This window comes from Ranitomeya imitator, chromosome 8, assembly GCF_032444005.1.
Source record: "Ranitomeya imitator isolate aRanImi1 chromosome 8, aRanImi1.pri, whole genome shotgun sequence".
Classification (NCBI taxonomy): Eukaryota; Metazoa; Chordata; class Amphibia; order Anura; family Dendrobatidae; genus Ranitomeya; species Ranitomeya imitator.
This window is the reverse complement of record NC_091289.1, coordinates 164,015,941-164,037,916: the sequence shown is the minus strand read 5'-3', so window position 1 is coordinate 164,037,916 and position 21,976 is coordinate 164,015,941. Positions and strand designations below refer to the sequence as shown.

Genomic DNA, 21,976 nt, shown 5'->3' with positions numbered 1-21,976 from the left:
TTTTTTTGCAATTTCACCGCACTTGGAATTTTTTTCCCGTTTTCTAGTACACGACATGCTAAAACCAATGATGTCGTTCAAAAGTACAACTCGTCCCGCAAAAAATAAGCCCTTGCGTGGCCAAATTGACGGAAAAATAAAAAAGTTATGGCTCTGGGAAGGAGGGGAGTGAAAAACGAACACGGAAAAACGAAAAAATCCCAAGGTCATGAAGGGGTTAATACAAGCTCTTCTCTGATTTTCGGAGATAAGGATTGATCGGTTACAAACTTTTTAACATTTCATACGGCCTACCAGACGAGGAATTACTTAACCTGCTGAATCTTAGGAAATGTATGAAGAACTAACTAAGACTTGAGTCTTCCAAAACTATAAGGCCGGCGTCACACACAGCGTAAAACAATACGGTCTGTATATTACGGCCGTAATACGCTGAAAAGTCCCGAAAAAAGTGGTCCGTAGCTCCTCCGTAGGCAGGGTGTGTCAGCGTTTTTTGCGCATGGCATCCTCCGTATGTAATCCGTATGGCATCCGTACTGCATGGTTTTCTCGCAGGCTAGCAAAACCAACATACCGCTATAGAAGTGATCCATGTGTCCCAAAAAGAAAAGAAAATATATATATACTGTCTATATATATATATATGTCAGTAGACACATATATTAGAGAGAAAAGCCGGTAATTCAGTGCGGTGTACAGTAAAATCACACTGACAGCTTACAGTAGAATAGGTAGAATAAATGTGTACACATAGAATAGGTATATATATATATATATATGTCAGTGAGACACATATATGTATATATATTAATATTTATTCCAGCGCTAGACAGCTTGAAAGCCGGTAATTCAATTACCGGCTTTTTCCTTCTCCTTCCTAAAACCCGACATGATTTGAGACATGGTTTACATACAGTAAACCATGTCTTCTCTCCATTTTTTTTGCAGATTCCACACTACTAATGTCAGTAGTGTGTATCTGCAAAATTTGGCCGTTCTAGCTCTTAAAATAAAGGGTTAAATGGCGGAAAAAATTGGCGTGGGCTCCCGCGCAATTTTCTCCGCCAGAGTAGTAAAGCCAGTGACTGAGGGCAGATATTAATAGCCTGGAGAGGGTCCACGGTTATTGGCCCCCCCCTGGCTAAAAATATCTGCCCCCAGCCACCCCAGAAAAGGCACATCTGGAAGATGCGCCTATTCTGGCACTTGGCCACTCTCTTCCCATTCCCGTGTAGCGGTGGGATATGGGGTAATGAAGGGTTAATGCCACCTTGCTATTGTAAGGTGACATTAAGCCTAATTAATAATGGAGAGGCGTCAATTATGACACCTATCCATTATTAATCCAATACTAGTAAAGGGTTAAATAAAACACAAACACATTTTTTAAAATTATTTTAATGAAATAAAAACAATGGTTGTTGCAGTATTTTATTCAACGCCCAATCCAGTCACTGAAGACCCTCGTTCTGTGAGTAAAAAAACATAATAAACCAACAATATACTTACCCTCCGCAGATCTGTAACGTCCAACGATGTAAATCCTTCTGAAGGGGTTAAAACATTTTGCAGCAAGGAGCTGTGCTAATGCAGGCTGCTCCTCGCTGCAAAACCCCAGGGAATGAGGCTAAAAATAGATCAATGATCTATATTTAGCTTCATTTGCGGTGAGGCGCCCTCTGCTGGCTGTTCATAGATCGTGGGAAATTACCTAGAAAGCCAGGGAGCTTTCTAGGTAATTTCCCACGATCTATGAACAGCCAGCAGAGGGCGCCTCACCGCAAATGAAGCTAAATATAGATCATTGATCTATTTTTAGCCTCATTCCCTGGGGTTTTGCAGCGAGGAGCAGCCTGCATTAGCACAGCTCCTTGCTGCAAAATGTTTTAACCCCTTCAGAAGGATTTACATCGTTGGACGTTACAGATCTGCGGAGGGTAAGTATATTGTTGGTTTATTATGTTTTTTTACTCACAGAACGAGGGTCTTCAGTGACTGGATTGGGCGTTGAATAAAATACTGCAACAACCATTGTTTTTATTTCATTAAAATAATTTTAAAAAATGTGTTTGTGTTTTATTTAACCCTTTACTAGTATTGGATTAATAATGGATAGGTGTCATAATTGACGCCTCTCCATTATTAATTAGGCTTAATGTCACCTTACAATAGCAAGGTGGCATTAACCCTTCATTACCCCATATCCCACCGCTACACGGGAATGGGAAGAGAGTGGCCAAGTGCCAGAATAGGCGCATCTTCCAGATGTGCCTTTTCTGGGGTGGCTGGGGGCAGATATTTTTAGCCAGGGGGGGGCCAATAACCGTGGACCCTCTCCAGGCTATTAATATCTGCCCTCAGTCACTGGCTTTACTACTCTGGCGGAGAAAATTGCGCGGGAGCCCACGCCAATTTTTTCCGCCATTTAACCCTTTATTTTAAGAGCTAGAACGGCCAAATTTTGCAGATACACACTACTGACATTAGTAGTGTGGAATCTGCAAAAAAAATGGAGAGAAGACATGGTTTACTGTATGTAAACCATGTCTCAAATCATGTCGGGTTTTAGGAAGGAGAAGGAAAAAGCCGGTAATTGAATTACCGGCTTTCAAGCTGTCTAGCGCTGGAATAAATATTAATATATATACATATATGTGTCTCACTGACATATATATATATACCTATTCTATGTGTACACATTTATTCTACCTATTCTACTGTAAGCTGTCAGTGTGATTTTACTGTACACCGCACTGAATTACCGGCTTTTCTCTCTAACAGCGCTGCGTATTTCTCGCAAGTCACACTGCTTGTCCGTGTGTAATCCGTATTTTTCACGCTTCCATAGACTTTCATTGGCGTATTTCTTGCGCAGTACGGTGACAAACGCAGCATGCTGCGATTTTGTACGGCCGTAGAAAGCCGTATAATACTGATCAGTAAAATACGGCAAATAGGAGCAGGGGCATAGAGAATAATTGTGCCGTATTTTTTGCGAGTTTTATGGACGTAGATTCTGCGCTCTTACGTCCGTAAAACTCGCATGTGTGACGGCGGCCTAATAACTCTCCTTCATAATATCTATATGATCTTTGACGCGGATATTGAATTTAGACACGGGAAGGTTAGAGTAGCTTATTACCGTGTATCCATAATCAGTATAAACCTACAAACGTGATTCACAGCCAGATATCCGAAGAACCATATATTAATTTATTAGATACATGTTTTAAAACATACAATGGAAAAAGGGTAAGATGAAACCTCATAAAGTGCATAAGCAGGGTTTATTAAATATCAAGGTCACCAAATGTCAGAATGACTATAATAAAACACTATGCGTGCGCATTGTAAATATATGATATATAATACATGGCTGCAAATATATTGCAAGCGGATAACACAAATGTTAAAGTGCTTATTAGTGGGCCCAATGGCCAAGGATAAATAAACTACATTGTATGCATAAAAGAAAAAGGAGATGTGTATAAAAAGCTGCAGAGAGATGCAACCATGTATAAATGGATAGATATTATGGCAGAGGGTGACCAAGGTGCGAAAGCAGATACAAATACAGATGGTAAGTAATTGTGTGAAAGTATACTAACCCACTGCTATTGCACCTGCCCAATGTGCGTTTCGACAATGGCTTCAACCCTCTGCCATAATATCTATCCATTTATACATGGTGGCTTTTTATACACATGTCTCTCTCTTGCCAGTTTTACCTCTTTTTTAGGTGGTTGAGTTAAACTTTTTTGTATTATTCTTGACTTTTATTTTATATCTTTGTTTAAAATATGTCTTTCTTTTTCCCTCCCGTTTATATAAAAATCCCTTAATAAAAACTATTTTAATGAAAACCGTTGCAACTTTTTGTCTTTTTATACCAGTACCAATGAGCACCAGTGACTCTTTTAAAGGTGAGCGGGGCTGGGACAACTTCGGATTGGAGAAATTCATCCTAAATGTCCTTTTTAATCGCTTTTTGGATAGTTTTCGTGTGGATACAAAGTTCAGCAAGCTTTTCAATAATTCAGGCTATAATTTGTGAAAATATGAGGCTTTCTATTTCCCGAAACATGAACTCCGGGTAATGTTAAACTGGCATAAGACATGTAAAATATAAAAAATGCATTACTTTGCGTGAACACTAGGGGGCACTCACGTTCGGGTCACTTTGCGCTCCGCCGTTCACTTGTGTGATATTTTGTCCACTGTGCAGAAAATCACAAAAATCACAATTTCCTTCTGATTATATCATCTATCAAGTAATCACCGCGTGTTGTATTGTCCTGGATTTTATATGTAATTATAAGGAAGGTAAACAGAGCATGTTACTATTTAGAAGACTTAAAGTGTGGAAAAAGTCAAAGATCAACCGATTCTAAGGATCTTGAGAAGAGATAGAGTACATAGCACAACCTGTCAGCCTGGAAATGTATGTCCTAATCAGTGATTGACAGCCTTCCTGGTATCACGTTGCATGCAGATAGTTGTCAAGCACTGATTAGGACCGCCCACTTGTCCAATTTATAAAGTGGTGTGAGCGAGTCCTAAAGTAATTACCTTCCTGTTAGTGCTTAGGTACATTTTTTTTATTTTTTTTTATAAAGTCCTGGATTAAGCCTCATTATGACCGATGGCTGCAGTAGGATATCATACTGTATATTTCAGTCTGCCTGATTTATTACTCCCATTGTTAATTGTCGTTAAAAAGATCCAAAACTTTACATAAATCAACAGAATAAACTATAAGAATAAAGGAACTTTGCAATATATTATATTACAGAAATCTGCTTCTTTCTCCACTTATGAGCCACTTGTTCCCCTGCCAAATCCATCTTGTTCAGAGCAAGACTGATTGACAACACGGTAAGAAGTCAGATTACACCTTCCATTATACTCTATGGAGAGGGGAGCTGGGGAAGGAGAAAGGAGCAGGAAGAGGCGCTGATGCAGGCAGCTCCTGTAGCAAGTAATTTGTCTCACTTTATTGACTCTATTGCTAGATTCACAGCCACACAGCTCAGTACCGTTGTATAATGTCTTTTGCTGCTTTTGTTTCTTCTGTCTGTGTGCTGCATAGAGACAGGGGAGCAGGAATCGCTCATGTTTACGCATAGGAGACATCATGGCAAATAGTCTCCATCCACTAGCTCAGAAACAACTGGTAATTATTAGAGATAGAGACTGCAAAGGGAAAACTAGAGAAAATACAGGACACAAGTCATATAAAGTTATGTAGTGAATAGAAGTATTGCTATTTCTTATGTACACACAGGACATTTTTTTTTAAAAGGTCATCTGGAATGACAGGTACATTTTAAGGATATTCTTCCATTGGATATTTAAAATTGAACTTCACTTTTCTTTTTTATTCTGTTGTTTTTTTATTTTATTTTCAAATGCTAGTACTTAAAAATATATACCAACATTGCAACCACAAACTGCATTTACATACAAAAAAAATGCACATAGTACAAAACTACGCTGTCCGGAGTGGCCCAGATAGCTGAGCCTGAACGGTGTGATTGCAATAGATGCTGCAGATTGTACGGCTGTACCACGACTCGAGGTAACTACAGTACATTCCCCTGCATTCCATTCATTCACCAAGTTTTACAGTCAGGAGCACAGCTGCATTAGCAGAGCTCCTGGGTGTAAAATGATTTAACCCCTTCAGATGGGTTTACAGCGTGGGACAAGACTGTAACGATGGAAGGTATGGAATATTGTTGTTTGTTTTTTTAACTTTGTTTCAGGTGACAAGGGTCTTCAGGTGGATTAAGAGTATAATAAAACTAGCTGAAGAGCCCGGCGTTGCCTGGGCATAGTAAATATCTGTGGTTAGTTATAGCACCTCACTTGTCTTATTTTCCCATCATGCCTCTCATTTTCCCAATCACATCTTTCATTTTCCCCCTCACACCTCTCATTTTCTCCCTCACTCCTCTCATTCCCCCCTAACACTTGTCATTTCAACCTCACATCTGTCATTTTCTGATCACTCCACTATTTTTCCTCACTCCTCTCATTTTGCACTCACACCTTTTCATTTTCACCTCACACCTCTCATTTTCACCTCATCACCTCAGTATATACATGTTTGTCATCTCCCTTATATATAGTATACATCTGTATGTCATCTCCTGTATATAGTATATACCTGTATGTCATCTCCCCTGTATATAGTATATACCTGCTGTGTGTCATCTCCCCTATATATAGTATATACCTGAATGTCATCTCCTTCTATATATAGTATATACCTGTATGTCATCTCCTCCTGTATATAGTATATACCTGTGTGTCATCTCCCCTGTATATAGTATATATCTGTGTGTCATCTCCTCCTGTATATAGTATATACCTGCATGTCATCTTCTATATATAGCATATACCTGTATGTCATCTCCTCCTGTATATAGTATATACCTGTAGGTCAACTGCTCCTGTATATAGTATATACCTGTGTGTCATCTCCTCCTGTATATAGTATATACTTGTATGTCATCTCCTCCTGTATATATATGTACAGTACATATATATACAGGAGGAGATGACATACAAGTATATACTATATACAGGAGGAGATGACACACAGGTATATACTATATACAGGGGAGATGACACACAGATATATACTATATACAGGAGAGATGACACACAGGTATATACTATATAGAGGAGGAGATGACATACAGGTACATAATGTACCTGTATGTCATCTCCTCTATATAGTATATACCTGTGTGTCATCTCTCCTGTATATAGTATATATCTGTGTGTCATCTCCCCTGTATATAGTATATACCTGTGTGTCATCTCCTCCTGTATTAGACCTCGTTCACACGTTATTTGCTCAGTATTTTTACCTCAGTATTTGTAAGCTAAATTGGCAGCCTGATAAATCCCCAGCCAACAGGAAGCCCTCCCCCTGGCAGTATATATTAGCTCACACATACACATAATAGACAGGTCATGTGACTGACAGCTGCCGTATTTCCTATATGGTACATTTGTTGTAGTTTGTCTGCTTATTAATCAGATTTTTATTTTTGAAGGATAATACCAGACTTGTGTGTGTTTTAGGGCGAGTTTCGTTTGTCAAGTTGTGTGTGTTGAATTGCGTGTGGCGACATGCATGTAGCGACTTTTGTGAGATGAGTTTTGTGTGGCAACATGCGTGTAGCAACTTTTTGTGTGTCGAGTTGCATGTGACAGGTTAGTGTAGCAAGTTGTGTTCAGCAAGTTTTGCGCATGGCGAGTTTTGCGCGTGGCGAGTTTTATGTGTGGTGCCTTTTGAGTATGTGAAAGTTTTGTGTGAGGCAACTTTTGCATGTGTTGCAACTTTTGTGCATGTGGCAATTTTTCCGCGTGTGCAAGTTTTGCGTGTGGCGAGTTTTCCATGAGGTGAGTTTTGCACTTGTGGCGAGTTTTGCAAGAGACTAGTTTTTGCATGTGGCGAGTTCTGCGCGTGGCGAGTTTTGAGTGGCGACTTTTGTGTTTCGACTTTTATGTGGCGAGGTTGGTGTATTTGTGGTGAAATGTGTGCTGAGGGTAATATGTGTTCAAGCATGTGGTAGTGTGTGGCGCATTTTGTGTGTGTGTTTATATCCCCGTGTGTGGTGAGTATCCCATGTCGGGGCCCCACCTTAGCAACTGTACGGTATATACTCTTTGACGCCATCGCTCTCATTCTTTAAGTCCCCCTTGTTCACATCTGGCAGCTGTCAATTTGCCTCCTACACTTTTCCTTTGATTTTTTCGCATTATGTAGATAGGAGCAAAATTGTTTGGTGAATTGGAAAGCGCGGGGTTAAAATTTCACCTCACAACATAGCCTATGACGCTCTCGGGGTCCAGACGTGTGACTGTGCAAAATTTTGTGGCTGTAGCTGCGACGCCTCCAACACTTTTCCTTTCACTTTTTCCCCATTATGTAGATAGGGGCAAAATTGTTTGGTGAATTGGAAAGCACGGGGTTAAAATTTCACCTCACAACATAGCCTATGACGCTCTCAGGGTCCAGACGTGTGACTGTGCAAAATTTTGTAGCTGTAGCTGCGACGCCTCCAACACTTTTCCTTTTAGCGACTTTTGTGTTTCGACTTTTATGTGGCGAGGTTGGTGTATGTGTGGTGAAATGTGTGCTGAGGGTGGTATATGTGTTCAAGCACGTGGTAGTGTGTGGCGCATTTTGTGTGTGTGTTCATATCCCCGTGTGTGGCGAGTATCCCATGTCGGGGCCCCAACTTAGCAACTGTACGGTGTATACTCTTTGGCACCATCGCTCTCATTCTTTAAGTCCCCCTTGTTCACATCTGGCAGCTGTCAATTTGCCTCCAACACTTTTCCTTTCACTTTTCCCCATTATGTAGATAGGGGCAAAATTGTTGGTGAATTGGAAAGTGTGGGGTTAAAATTTCACCTCACAACATAGCCTATGATGCTCTCGGGGTCCAGACGTGTGACTGTACAAAATTTTGTGGCTGTAGCTGCGATGCCTCCAACACTTTTCCTTTCACTTTTTCCCCATTATGTAGATAGGGGCAAAATTGTTTGGTGAATTGGAAAGCGCGGGGTTAAAATTTCACCTCACAACATAGCCTATGACGCTCTCGGGGTCCAGACGTGTGACTGTGCAAAATTTTGTGGCTGTAGCTGCGACGGTTCAGATGCTAATCCCGGACATACACACATACACACACACACATACACACACACATTCAGCTTTATTGTTGTGAATTCTGTGGCAGAGCTCCCTCCTGTGGTCACAAGTGGTACTTCGGCTGATTCTCTCTGGGAGCTTCCGTTTGTGGAGGAAAGTGGTACTGCGGCTTCTGAGTTTCCTCCCTCAGGTGATCTGGTGAGGTCGTTAGGTGCTTCTCTACTTAACTTCACCTAATGCTTTGATCCATGCTTCCTGTCAATGTTCCAGTGTTGGACTTGTTTTTCCCTGGATCATTCCTGTGGCCTGCTGCTCTGCATAGCTAAGTTCTTCTTTGCTATTTGTTTGCTATTTTTTCTGTCCAGCTTGTCTAATTGTTTTGCTGGAAGCTCTGGGACGCAAAGGGTGTACCTCCGTGCTGTTAGTTCGGTACGGAGGGTCTTTTTGCCCCCTTTGCGTGGTTTTATTTAGGGTTTTGTGTAGACCGCAAAGTTATCTTTCCTATCCTCGCTCTGTTAAGAAAGTCGGGCCTCACTTTGCTGAATCTATTTCATCCCTACGTTTGTCTTTTCATCTTAACTCACAGTCATTATATGTGGGGGGCTGCCTTTTCCTTCGGGGTATTTCTCTGAGGCAAGGTAGGCTTATTTTCTATCTTCAGGCTGTGCCGAGTTGCATAGGCAGAGTTAGGCGCAATCCACGGCTGCCTCTAGTGTTGTTTGGAGAGGATTAGGGATTGCGGTCTGCAGAGTTCCCACGTCTCAGAGCTCGTTCTATTATTTTGGGTTATTGTCAGATCACTGTATGTGCTCTGACCGCTATGTCCATTGTGATACTGAATTGCCTATCACAACAGTACAGGAAGCCAAAAGTGCTAATGATTCTCAATAGAGGGAAAAAAGAAGTTCTGAGACCATTTTTTTTTCTTTGCACTGTGTTTTGCCTTTTTTTCCCCTAGACATTTGGGTGGTTCAGGACACAGGTGTAGCAATGGACATTAAAGGTCTGTCTTCATGTGTGGATCAGCTCACGGCAAGAGTTCAAAATATTCAAGATTTTGTGGTTCACAATTCCTTGTTAGAACCGAGAATTCCTATTCCAGATTTGTTTTTTGGAGATAGAACTAAATTTCTGAGTTTCAAAAATAATTGTAAACTATTTCTGGCTTTGAAACCTCGCTCCTCTGGTGACCCAGTTCAACAGGTTAGGATCGTCATTTCTTTTTTGCATGGCGACCCTCAGGACTGGGCATTTTCTCTTGCGTCAGGAGATCCTGCATTAAGTAATATCGATGCGTTTTTCCTGGCGCTTGGATTGCTGTACGATGAGCCTAATTCAGTGGATCAGGCAGAAAAAAATTTGCTGGCTCTTTGTCAGGCTCAGGATGAGATAGAGGTATATTGCCAGAAATTTAGAAAGTGGTCCGTGCTCACTCAATGGAATGAATCTGCCCTGGCAGCTATATTCAGAAAGGGTCTCTCTGAAGCCCTTAAGGATGTCATGGTGGGATTTCCTATGCCTGCTGGTTTGAATGAGTCTATGTCTTTGGCCATTCAGATCGGTCGACGCTTGCATGAGCGTAAATCTGTGCACCATTTGGCGGTATTACCTGAGATTAAACCTGACCTATGATAGGACTTTGACCAGAGTTGAACGGCAAGAACACAGACGTCTGAATGGGCTGTGTTTCTACTGTGGTGATTCCACTCATGCTATCTCTGATTGTCCTAAGCGCACTAAGCGGTTCGCTAGGTCTGCCACCATTGGTACAGTACAGTCAAAATTTCTTCTGTCCGTTACCTTGATCTGCTCTTTGTCATCATATTCTGTCATGGCGTTTGTGGATTCAGGCGCTGCCCTGAATTTGATGGACTTGGAATATGCTAAGCGTTGTGGGTTTTTCTTGGAGCCCTTGCAGTGTCCTATTCCATTGAGAGGAATTGATGCTACGCCTTTGGCCAAGAATAAGCCTCAATACTGGACCCAGCTGACCATGTGCATGGCTCCTGCACATCAGGAGGTTATTCGCTTTCTGGTGTTGCATAATCTGCATGATGTGGTCGTGTTGGGGTTGCCATGGCTACAAGCCCATAATCCAGTATTGGATTGGAAATCCATGTCGGTGTCCAGCTGGGGTTGTCAGGGGGTACATGGTGATGTTCCATTTCTGTCAATTTCGTCATCCACCCCTTCTGAGGTTCCAGAGTTCTTGTCTGATTACCGGGATGTATTTGATGAGCCCAAGTCCGATGCCCTACCTCCGCATAGGGATTGTGATTGTGCTATCAATTTGATTCCTGGTAGTAAATTCCCAAAAGGTCGACTGTTTAATTTATCCGTGCCTGAGCACACCGCTATGCGCAGTTATGTGAAGGAATCCCTGGAGAAGGGGCATATTCGCCCGTCATCGTCGCCATTAGGAGCAGGGTTCTTTTTTGTAGCCAAGAAGGATGGTTCGCTGAGACCTTGTATAGACTACCGCCTTCTTAATAAGATCACTGTTAAATTTCAGTACCCCTTGCCATTGTTATCTGATTTGTTTGCTCGAATTAAGGGGGCTAGTTGGTTCACCAAGATAGATCTTCGTGGTGCGTATAATCTGGTGCGAATCAGGCGAGGCGATGAATGGAAAACTGCATTTAATACGCCCGAGGGTCATTTTGAGTATCTAGTGATGCCATTCGGACTTGCCAATGGTCCATCAGTGTTTCAGTCCTTTATGCATGACATCTTCCGAGAGTACCTGGATAAATTCCTGATTGTGTACTTGGATGACATTTTGATCTTCTCGGATGATTGGGAGTCTCATGTGAAGCAGGTCAGAACAGTTTTTCAGGTCCTGCGTGCTAATTCTTTGTTTGTGAAGGGATCAAAGTGTCTCTTTGGTGTGCAGAAGGTTTCATTTTTGGGGTTCATCTTTTCCCCTTCTACTATCGAGATGGATCCTGTTAAGGTCCAAGCCATCCATGATTGGACTCAGCCGACATCTCTGAAAAGTCTGCAAAAGTTCCTGGGCTTTGCTAATTTTTATCGTCGCTTCATCTGCAATTTTTCTAGTATTGCCAAACCATTGACCGATTTGACCAAGAAGGGTGCTGATTTGGTCAATTGGTCTTCTGCTGCTGTGGAAGCTTTTCAAGAGTTGAAGCGTCGTTTTTCTTCTGCCCCTGTGTTGTGTCAACCAGATGTTTCTCTTCCGTTCCAGGTCGAGGTTGATTGTTCTGAGATTGGAGCAGGGGCTGTTTTGTCGCAGAGAGGTTCTGATTGCTCAGTGATGAAACCATGCGCTTTTTTTTTCCAGGAAGTTTTCGCCTGCTGAGCGAAATTATGATGTGGGCAACCGAGAGTTGCTGGCCATGAAGTGGGCATTCGAGGAGTGGCGTCATTGGCTTGAAGGAGCTAAGCATCGCGTGGTGGTATTGACTGATCATAAGAACTTGACTTATCTCGAGTCTGCTAAGCGTTTGAATCCTAGACAGGCTCGTTGGTCGCTGTTTTTTGCCCGTTTTGACTTTGTGATTTCGTACCTTCCGGGCTCTAAAAATGTGAAGGCAGATGCTCTGTCTAGGAGTTTTGTGCCCGACTCTCCGGGTTTATCTGAGCCGGCGGGTATCCTCAAGGAAGGAGTAATTGTGTCTGCCATCTCCCCTGTGCTGCAAAAATTTCAGGCTAATAAACCTGATCGTTGTCCAGCGGAGAAACTGTTTGTCCCTGATAGGTGGACGAATAAAGTTATCTCTGAGGTTCATTGTTCGGTGTTGGCTGGTCATCCTGGAATCTTTGGTACCAGAGAGTTAGTGGCTAGATCCTTTTGGTGGCCATCTCTGTCGCGGGATGTGCGTACTTTTGTGCAGTCCTGTGGGATTTGTGCTTGGGCTAAGCCCTGCTGTTCTCGTGCCAGTGGGTTGCTTTTGCCCTTGCCGGTCCCGAAGAGGCCTTGGACACATATCTCTATGGATTTTATTTCAGATCTTCCCGTTTCTCAAAAGATGTCAGTCATTTGGGTGGTCTGTGATCGCTTTTCTAAGATGGTCCATCTGGTACCCTTGTCTAAATTGCCTTCCTCCTCTGATTTGGTGCCATTGTTCTTCCAGCATGTGGTTCGTTTGCATGGCATTCCAGAGAATATCGTTTTTGACAGAGGTTCCCAGTTTGTTTCGAGGTTTTGGCGAGCCTTTTGTGGTAGGATGGGCATTGACTTGTCTTTTTCCTCGGCTTTCGATCCTCAGACTAATGGCCAGACCGAACGAACCAATCAGACCTTGGAAACCTATCTGAGATGCTTTGTTTCTGCCGATCAGGATGACTGGGTGTCCTTTTTGCCTTTGGCTGAGTTCGCCCTTAATAATCGGGCCAGCTCGGCTACCTTGGTTTCGCCATTTTTCTGCAATTCTGGGTTCCATCCTCGTTTCTCTTCAGGACAGGTTGAGTCTTCGGACTGTCCTGGTGTGGATACTGTGGTGGACAGGTTGCAGCAGATTTGGACTCATGTAGTGGACAATTTGACCTTGTCCCAGGAGAAGGCTCAACGTTTCGCTAATCGCAGACGCCGTGTGGGTCCCCGACTTCGTGTTGGGGATCTGGTTTGGTTATCTTCTCGTCATATTCCTATGAAGGTTTCCTCTCCTAAGTTTAAACCTCGTTTCATTGGTCCGTATAGGATTTCTGAGGTTCTTAATCCTGTGTCTTCTCGTCTGACCCTCCCAGATTCTTTTTCCATACATAAAGTATTCCATAGGTCATTGTTGCGGAGATACGTGGCACCTATGGTTCCATCTGTTGACCCTCCTGCCCCGGTTTTGGTGGAGGGGGAATTGGAGTATATTGTGGAGAAGATTTTGGATTCTCATGTTTCTAGACGGAAACTCCAGTATCTGGTTAAATGGAAGGGTTATGCTCAGGAAGATAATTCCTGGGTTTTTGCCTCTGATGTCCATGCTCCCGATCTTGTTCGTGCCTTTCATGTGGCTCATCCTGGTCGGCCTGGGGGCTCTGGTGAGGGATTCGGTGACCCCTCCTCAAGGGGGGGTACTGTTGTGAATTCTGTGGCAGAGCTCCCTCCTGTGGTCACAAGTGGTATTTCGGCTGATTCTCTCTGGGAGCTTCTGTTCGTGGAGGAAAGTGGTACTGCGGCTTCTGAGTTTCCTCCCTCAGGTGTTCTGGTGAGGTCGTTAGGTGCTTCTCTACTTAACTCCACCTAATGCTTTGATCCATGCTTCCTGTCAATGTTCCAGTATTGGACTTGTTTTTCCCTGGATCATTCCTGTGGCCTGCTGCTCTGCATAGCTAAGTTCTTCTTTGCAATTTGTTTGCTATTTTTTCTGTCCAGCTTGTCTAATTGTTTTGCTGGAAGCTCTGGGACGCAAAGGGTGTACCTCCGTGCCGTTAGTTCGGTACGGAGGGTCTTTTTGCCCCCTTTGCGTGGTTTTATTTAGGGTTTTGTGTAGACCGCAAAGTTATCTTTCCTATCCTCGCTCTGTTAAGAAAGTCGGGCCTCACTTTACTGAATCTATTTCATCCCTACGTTTGTCTTTTCATCTTAACTCACAGTCATTATATGTGGGGGGCTGCCTTTTCCTTCGGGGTATTTCTCTGAGGCAAGGTAGGCTTATTTTCTATCTTCAGGCTAGTTAGTTTCTCAGGCTGTGCCGAGTTGCATAGGCAGAGTTAGGCGCAATCCACGGCTGCCTCTAGTGTTGTTTGGAGAGGATTAGGGATTGCGGTCTGCAGAGTTCCCACGTCTCAGAGCTCGTTCTATTATTTTGGGTTATTGTCAGATCACTGTATGTGCTCTGACCGCTATGTCCATTGTGATACTGAATTGCCTATCACAACACTTTATATATTAGATATTAAAACACCATGTGTCTTTATTTCATTAAAATACTTTTTAATAATGTGTGTGTTTTATTAACCATTTCGTACTATTGGATTAATAATGGAGAGGTGTCATAATTTACGCCTCTCCATTATTAACCTGGCTTAATGTCACCTTACAATAGCAAGGTGACATTAACCCTTTATTTCCCCATATCCCACCGCTAAACGGGAGTGGGAAGAGAGTGGCCAAGTGCCAGAATAGGCGCATCTTACAGATGTGCCTTTTCTGGGGTGGCTGGGGGCAGATGTTTTTAGCCAGGGTGGGGGGGGGGGGCAATAACCATGGTCCCTCTCTAGGCTATTAATATCTGCCCTCAGTCACTGGCTTTACCACTCTGGCGGAGAAAATTGCGCGGGAGCCCATGCCAATTTTTTCCAGGATATAACCCTTTAACTTAATAGCTAGAGACACCAAATTTTAAACAGAGACACTTCTTACATTAGTAAAGAGTAGGGTTGAGCGAAACAGATCGGACAAATTTAACCCCTTTCTGCCATTAGACGTACTATTGCGTCCATGTGGGGTGGGCTTTACTTCCCAAGGACGCAATAGTACGTCATATGCAATCGGCAGCGCTCACGGGGGGAGCGCCGCCGATCGCGGCCGTGTGTCAGCTGTTTATCGCAGCTGACATCCGGCACTATGTGCCATGAGCGGTCACGGACCGCCCCCGGCACATTAACCCCCGGCACACCGCGATCAAAGATGATCGCGATGTGCCGGCGGTGCAGGGAAGCACCGCGCAGGGAGGGGGCTCCCTGCGGGCTTCCCTGAGCCCCCCGCAGCAACGCGATGTGATCGCGTTGCTGCGAGGGTCTCACCTCCCTCCCTGCTCCCTCCAGCCCCGGATCCAAGATGGCCGCGGATCCGGGTCCTGCAGGGAGGGAGGTGGCTTCACAGAGCCTGCTCAGAGCAGGCACTGTGAAGGCTGCAGCGCTGCATGTCAGATCAGTGATCTGACAGAGTGCTGTGCAAACTGTCAGATCACTGATCTGTGATGTCCCCCCCTGGGACAAAGTAAAAAAGTAAAAAAAAAAAAATTTCAAATGTGTAAAAAAAAATAAAAAAAAATATTCCAAAATAATGAAAAAAAAATATATATATTATTCCCATAAATACATTTCTTTATCTAAATAAAAAAAAAAAAACAATAAAAGTACACATATTTAGTATCGCCGCGTCCGTAACGGCCCGACCTATAAAACTGGCCCACTAGTTAACCCCTTCAGTAAACACCGTAAGAAAAAAAAAAAAAAAACGAGGCAAAAAACAACGCTTTATTATCATACCGCCGAACAAAAAGTGGAATAACACGCGATCAAAAAGACAGATATAACTAACCATGGTACCGCTGAAAGCGTCATATTGTCCCGCAAAAAACTAGCCGCCATATAGCATCATCAGCAAAAAAATAAAAAAGTTATAGTCCTGAGAATAAAGCGATGCAAAAATAATTATTTTTTCTATAAAATAGTTTTTATCGTATAAAAGCGCCAAAACATAAAAAAATGATATAAATGAGGTGTCGCTGTAATCGTACTGACCCGAAGAATAAAACTGCTTCATCAATTTTACCAAACGCGGAACGGTATAAACGCCTCCCCCAAAAGAAATTCATGAATAGCTGGTTTTTGGTCATTCTGCCTCACAAAAATCGGAATAAAAAGCGATCAAAAAATGTCACGTGCCCGAAAATGTTACCAATAAAAACATCAACTCGTCCCGCAAAAAACAAGACCTCACATGACTCTGTGGACCAAAATATAGAAAAATTATAGCTCTCAAAATGTGGTAACGCAAAAAATATTTTTTGCAATATAAAGCGTCTTTCAGTGTGTGACGGCTGCCAATCATAAAAATCCGCTAAAAAACCCGCTATAAAAGTAAATCAAACCCCCCTTCATCACCCCCTTAGTTAGGGAAAAATTAAAAAAATGTATTTATTTCCATTTTCCCATTAGGGCTAGGGTTAGAGTTAGGGCTAGGGTTAGGGCTAGGGTTAGGGCTAGGGCTAGGGCTAGGGTTAGGGCTAGGGTTAGGGCTAGGGTTAGGGCTAGGGTTAGGGTTAGGGTTAGGGCTAGGGTTAGGGCTAGGGTTAGGGCTAGGGTTAGGGTTAGGGTTAGGGTTAGGGCTAGGGTTAGGGCTAGGGTTAGGGCTAGGGCTACAGTTTGGGTTGGGGCTAAAGTTACAGTTAGGGTTTAGATTACATTTACGGTTGGGAATAGGGTTGGGATTAGGGTTAGGGGTGTGTCAGGGTTAGAGGTGTGGTTAGGGTTACCGTTGGAATTAGGGTTAGGGATGTGTTTGGATTAGGGTTTCAGTTATAATTGGGGGGTTTCCACTGTTTAGGCACATCAGGGGCTCTCCAAACGCGACATGGCGTCCGATCTCAATTCCAGCCAATTCTGCGTTGAAAAAGTAAAACAGTGCTTCTTCCCTTCCGAGCTCTCCCGTGTGCCCAAACAGGGGTTTACCCCAACATATGGGGTATCAGCGTACTCAGGACAAATAGGACAACAACTTTTGGGGTCCAATTTCTCCTGCTACCCTTGGGAAAATACAAAACTCGGGGCTAAAACATATTTTTTGTGGGAAAAAAAAAGATTTTTTATTTTCACGGCTCTGCGTTATAAACTGTAGTGAAACACTTGGGGGTTCAAAGTTCTCACAACACATCTAGATTAGTTCCCTGGGGGTCTAGTTTCCAATATGGGGTCACTTGTGGGGGGTTTCTACTGTTTAGGTACATTAGGGGTTCTGCAAACGCAATGTGACGTCTGCAGACCATTCCATCTAAGTCTGCATTCCAAATGGCGCTCCTTCCCTTCCGAGCTCTGCCATGCGCTCAAACGGTGGTTTCCCCCAACATACGGGGTATCAGCGTACTCAGGACAAATTGGACAACAACTTTTGGGGTCGAATTTCTCCTCTTACCCTCGGGAAAATACAAAACTGGGGGCTAAAAAATAATTTTGGGGGGAAAGATTTTTTTTTTTAATTTTCACGGCTCTGCGTTACAAACTGTAGTGAAACACTTGGGGGTTCAAAGCTATCACAACACATCTAGATGAGTTCCTTAGGTGGTCTAGTTTCCAAAATGGTGTCACTTGTGGGAGGTTTCTACTGTTTAGGTACATTAGGGGCTCTGCAAATGCAATGTGACACCTGCAGACCATTCCATCTAAGTCCTCATTCCAAATGGAGCTCCTTCCCTTCCGAGCCCTCCCATGCGCCCAAACAGTGGTTCCCCCCCACATATGGGGTATCAGCGCACTCAGGACAAATTGGACAACAAATTGTGGGGTCGAATTTCTCCTGTTACCCTCGGGAAAATACAAAACTGGGGGCTAAAAAATAATTTTTGTGGGAAAAAAATTTTGTTTTATTTTTACGGCTCTGCATTATAAACTTCTGTGAAGCACTTGGTGGGTCAAAGTGCTCACCACACCTCTAGATAAGTTCCTTAGGGGGTCTACTTTCCAAAATGGTGTCACTTGTGGGGGGTTTCAATGTTTAGGCACATCAGTGGCTCTTCAAACGCAACATGACGTCCCATCTCAATTCCTGTCAATTTTGCATTGAAAAGTCAAACGGTGCTCCTTCCCTTCCGAGCTCTCCCATCCGCCCAAACAGTGGTTTACCCCCACATATGGGCTATCAGCGTACTCAGGACAAATTGTACAACAACTTTTGGGGTCCAATTTCTTCTCTTACCCTTGGGAAAAAAAAATTGGGGGCAAAAAGATAATTTTTGTGAAAAAATATGATTTTTTATTTTTACGGTTCTACATTATAAACTTCTGTGAAGCACTTGTTGGGTCAAAGTGCTCACCACACCTCTAGATAAGTTCCTTAAGGGGTCTACTTTCCAAAATGGTGTCACTTGTGGGGGGTTTCAATGTTTAGGCACATCAGTGGCTCTTCAAACGCAACATGACGTCCCATCTCAATTCCTGTCAATTTTGCATTGAAAAGTCAAACGGCGCTCCTTCCCTTCCGAGCTCTCCCATCCGCCCAAACAGTGGTTTACCCCCACATATGGGCTATCAGCGTACTCAGGACAAATTGTACAACAACTTTTGTGGTCCAATTTCTTCTCTTACCCTTGGGAAAATAAAAAATTGGGGGCGAAAAGATAATTTTTGTGAAAAAATATGATTTTTTATTTTTACGGTTCTACATTATAAACTTCTGTGAAGCACTTGTTGGGTCAAAGTGCTCACCACACCTCTAGATAAGCTCCTTAGGGGGTCTACTTTCCAAAATGGTGTCACTTGTGGGGGGTTTCAATGTTTAGCCACATCAGGGGCTCTCCAAACGAAACATGGCGTCCCATCTCAATTCCAGTCAATTTTGCATTGAAAAGTCAAATGGCACTCCTTCGCTTCCGAGCTCTGCCATGCGCCCAAACAGTGGTTTACCCCCACATGTGGGGTATTGGCATACTCAGGACAAATTGTACAACAATGTTTGGGGTCCATTTTCTCCTGTTACCCTTGGTAAAATAAAACAAATTGGAGCTGAATTAAATTTTTTGTGAAAAAAAGTTAAATGTTCATTTTTATTTAAACATTCAAAAAATTCCTGTGAAGCACCAGAAGGGTTAATAAACTTCTTGAATATGGTTTTGAGCACCTTGAGGGGTGTAGTTTTTAGAATGGTGTCACACTTGGGTATTTTCTATCATATAGACCCCTCAAAATGACTTCAAATGAGATGTGGTCCCTAAAATAAAATGGTGTTGTAGAAATGAGAAATTGCTGGTCAACTTTTAACCCTTATAACTCCCTAACAAAAAAAAATTGTGGTTCCAAAATTGTGCTGATGTAAAGTAGACATGTGGGAAATGTTACTTATTAAGTATTTTGTGTGACATATCTCTGTGATTTAAGTGCATAAAAATTCAAATTTGGAAAATTGCTAAATTTTCATAATTTTCGCCAAATTTCCGTTTTTTTCACAAATAAACGCAGGTACTATCAAATAATTTTTACCATTGTCATGAAGTACAATATGTCATGAGAAAACAATGTCAGAATCACCAGGATCCATTGAAGCGTTCCAGAGTTATAACCTCATAAAGGGACAGTGGTCAGAATTGTAAAAATTGGCCCGGTCATTAACGTGCAAACCACCCTTGGGTGTAAAGGGGTTAAAAATTCACCGACTTTCGGCAAAGTCGGGTTTCATGAAACCCAACCCGATCCTACTGTGGGATCGGCCATGAAGTCGGCGATCTGCGCGCAAAAGTCACGTTTCTTATGACGCTTTCAGCGCCATTTTTCAGCCAATGAAGGAGGACGCAGAGTGTGGGCAGCGTGATGACATAGGTTCTGGTCCCCACCATCTTGGAGAAGGGCATGACAGTGATTGGCTTGCTTTCTGCGGTGACACAGGGGCTATAAAGGGGCGTGCAAGCCGGCCGCCATCTTACTTCTGCCGATCTTAGCATAGGGAGAGGTTGCTGCAGCTTCATCAGAAGAAGAGATATAGTTAGGGAGGGAAGATTAACCCCCAAACCGCTTGTGCTGTAGCGATTTCCACTGTCCAACACCACCATTTTTTTGCAGGCAGGGCCGTATTTAGAGTTTCTGCTGCCCTAGGCACTTTTAGCGCTGCCTCCCCCTCTGGTGAGTATGACACTATCGGCAGTGACTTTGGGAAGAATCACTGTTGTGAAAGTTGCCTCTTGCAGCAGATCAGGCAGTTTTTCTGCATCTGCCACGTAACGGATCACTTACGGCAACACTGTGTTTGGTTTCATTCATTCCCTATGGGATTTGCGGTACTTGGTGTGATCTGGGAAATGCGGTGCCATACCTCCCAACTTTTGAAGGGAAAAAGGTCTAAAGGTTGCGGCGCACGTAGTGTGCTGCGGCAAATTTTAGGCCACGCCTCTGACCACACCCATTTCACAACTAATCACACCCATATCCAAGTCCCAACCTCACCCATTTAGCACTGCTGATCACACTGTTTCATATACATTAAAACAAAAAATAAATATGGCCACGCAGTGCTTCATACTGTACAATGGCTATGCAGTGCTCCACATACTGTATAATGGCCCTACATGATGTTCCATACTGTATAATGGCCACACAGTGCTCCATACTGTATAATGGCCACACATGATGCTCAATACTGTATAAGGGCCACATATGATGCTCAAAACTGTATAATGGCCATTGGCCCTACATGATGTTCCATACTGTATAATGGCCACACAGTGCTTCATACTGTATAATGGCCACACATGATGCTCAATACTGTATAAGGGCCACATATGATGCTCAATACTGTATAATGGCCATTGGCCACACATGATGCTCCATACTGTATAATGGCCACACATGATGCTCCATACTGTATAATGGTCCCACATGATGCTCCATACTGTATAATGGCCACGTCTGTCCTGTGTCCTTGTGTGTACCACATTGAGAATGGAGAAAAGAAAGAAGACCAAAGAACTGTCTGAGGACTTGAGAAACCAAATTGTGAGGAAGCATGAGCAATCTCAAAGCTACAAGTCCATCTCCAGAGACCTGAATGTTCCTGTGTCTACCGTGCGCAGTGTCACCAAGAAGTTTAAAGCTTATGGCACTTTGGCTAACCTCCCTAGATGTGTATGGAAAAGAAAAATTGACAAGAGATTTCAACGCAAGATTGTGCGGATGTTGGATAAAGAACCTCGACTAACATCCAAACAAGTTCAAGCTGCCTTGCAGTCCGAGGGTACAACAGTGTCAACCCGTACTATCCGTCGGCGTCTGAATGAAAAGGGACTGTAAGGTAGGAGACCCAGGAGGACCCCACTTCTTACCCCAAGACATAAAAAAGCCAGGCTGGAGTTTGCCAAAACTTAGCTAAAAAGCCTAAAACGTTTTGGAAGAATGTTCTCTGGTCAGATGAGGCAAAAGTAGAGCTTTTTGGGCAAAGGCATCAACATAGAGTTTACAGGAGAAAAAAAGAGGCATTCAAAGAAAATAACACGGTCCCTACAGTCAACCATGGCGGAGGTTCCCTGATGTTTTGGGTTGCTTTGCTGCCTCTGGCACTGGACTGCTTGACCATGTGCATGGCATTATGAAGTCTGAAGACTACCAACAAATTTTGCAGCATAATGTAGGGCCCAGTGTGAGAAAGATGGGTCTCCCTCAAAAGGTCATGGGTCTTCCAGCAGGACAATGACCCAAAACACACTTCAAAAAGCACTAGAAAATGGTTTGAGAGAAAGCACTGGAGACTTCTAAGGTGGCCAGCAATGAGTCCAGACCTGAATCCCATAGAACACCTGTGGAGAGATCTAAAAATGGCAGTTTGGAGAAGGCACCCTTCAAATATCAGGGACCTGGAGCAGATTGCCAAAGAAGAATGGTCTACTGTAAAATTCCAGCAGAGCATTGTAAGAAACTCAT

The 21,976-nt window shown here is 43.1% G+C and overlaps 1 long non-coding RNA gene across 1 annotated transcript in view; it reads right to left on the bottom strand.

Annotated features, from left to right (window-relative positions):
• The window catches only part of LOC138647481 (uncharacterized), a 51,898-nt gene that overhangs the window by 4,443 nt on the left and 25,479 nt on the right, over positions 1-21,976 (bottom strand). The window lies entirely within an intron of this gene.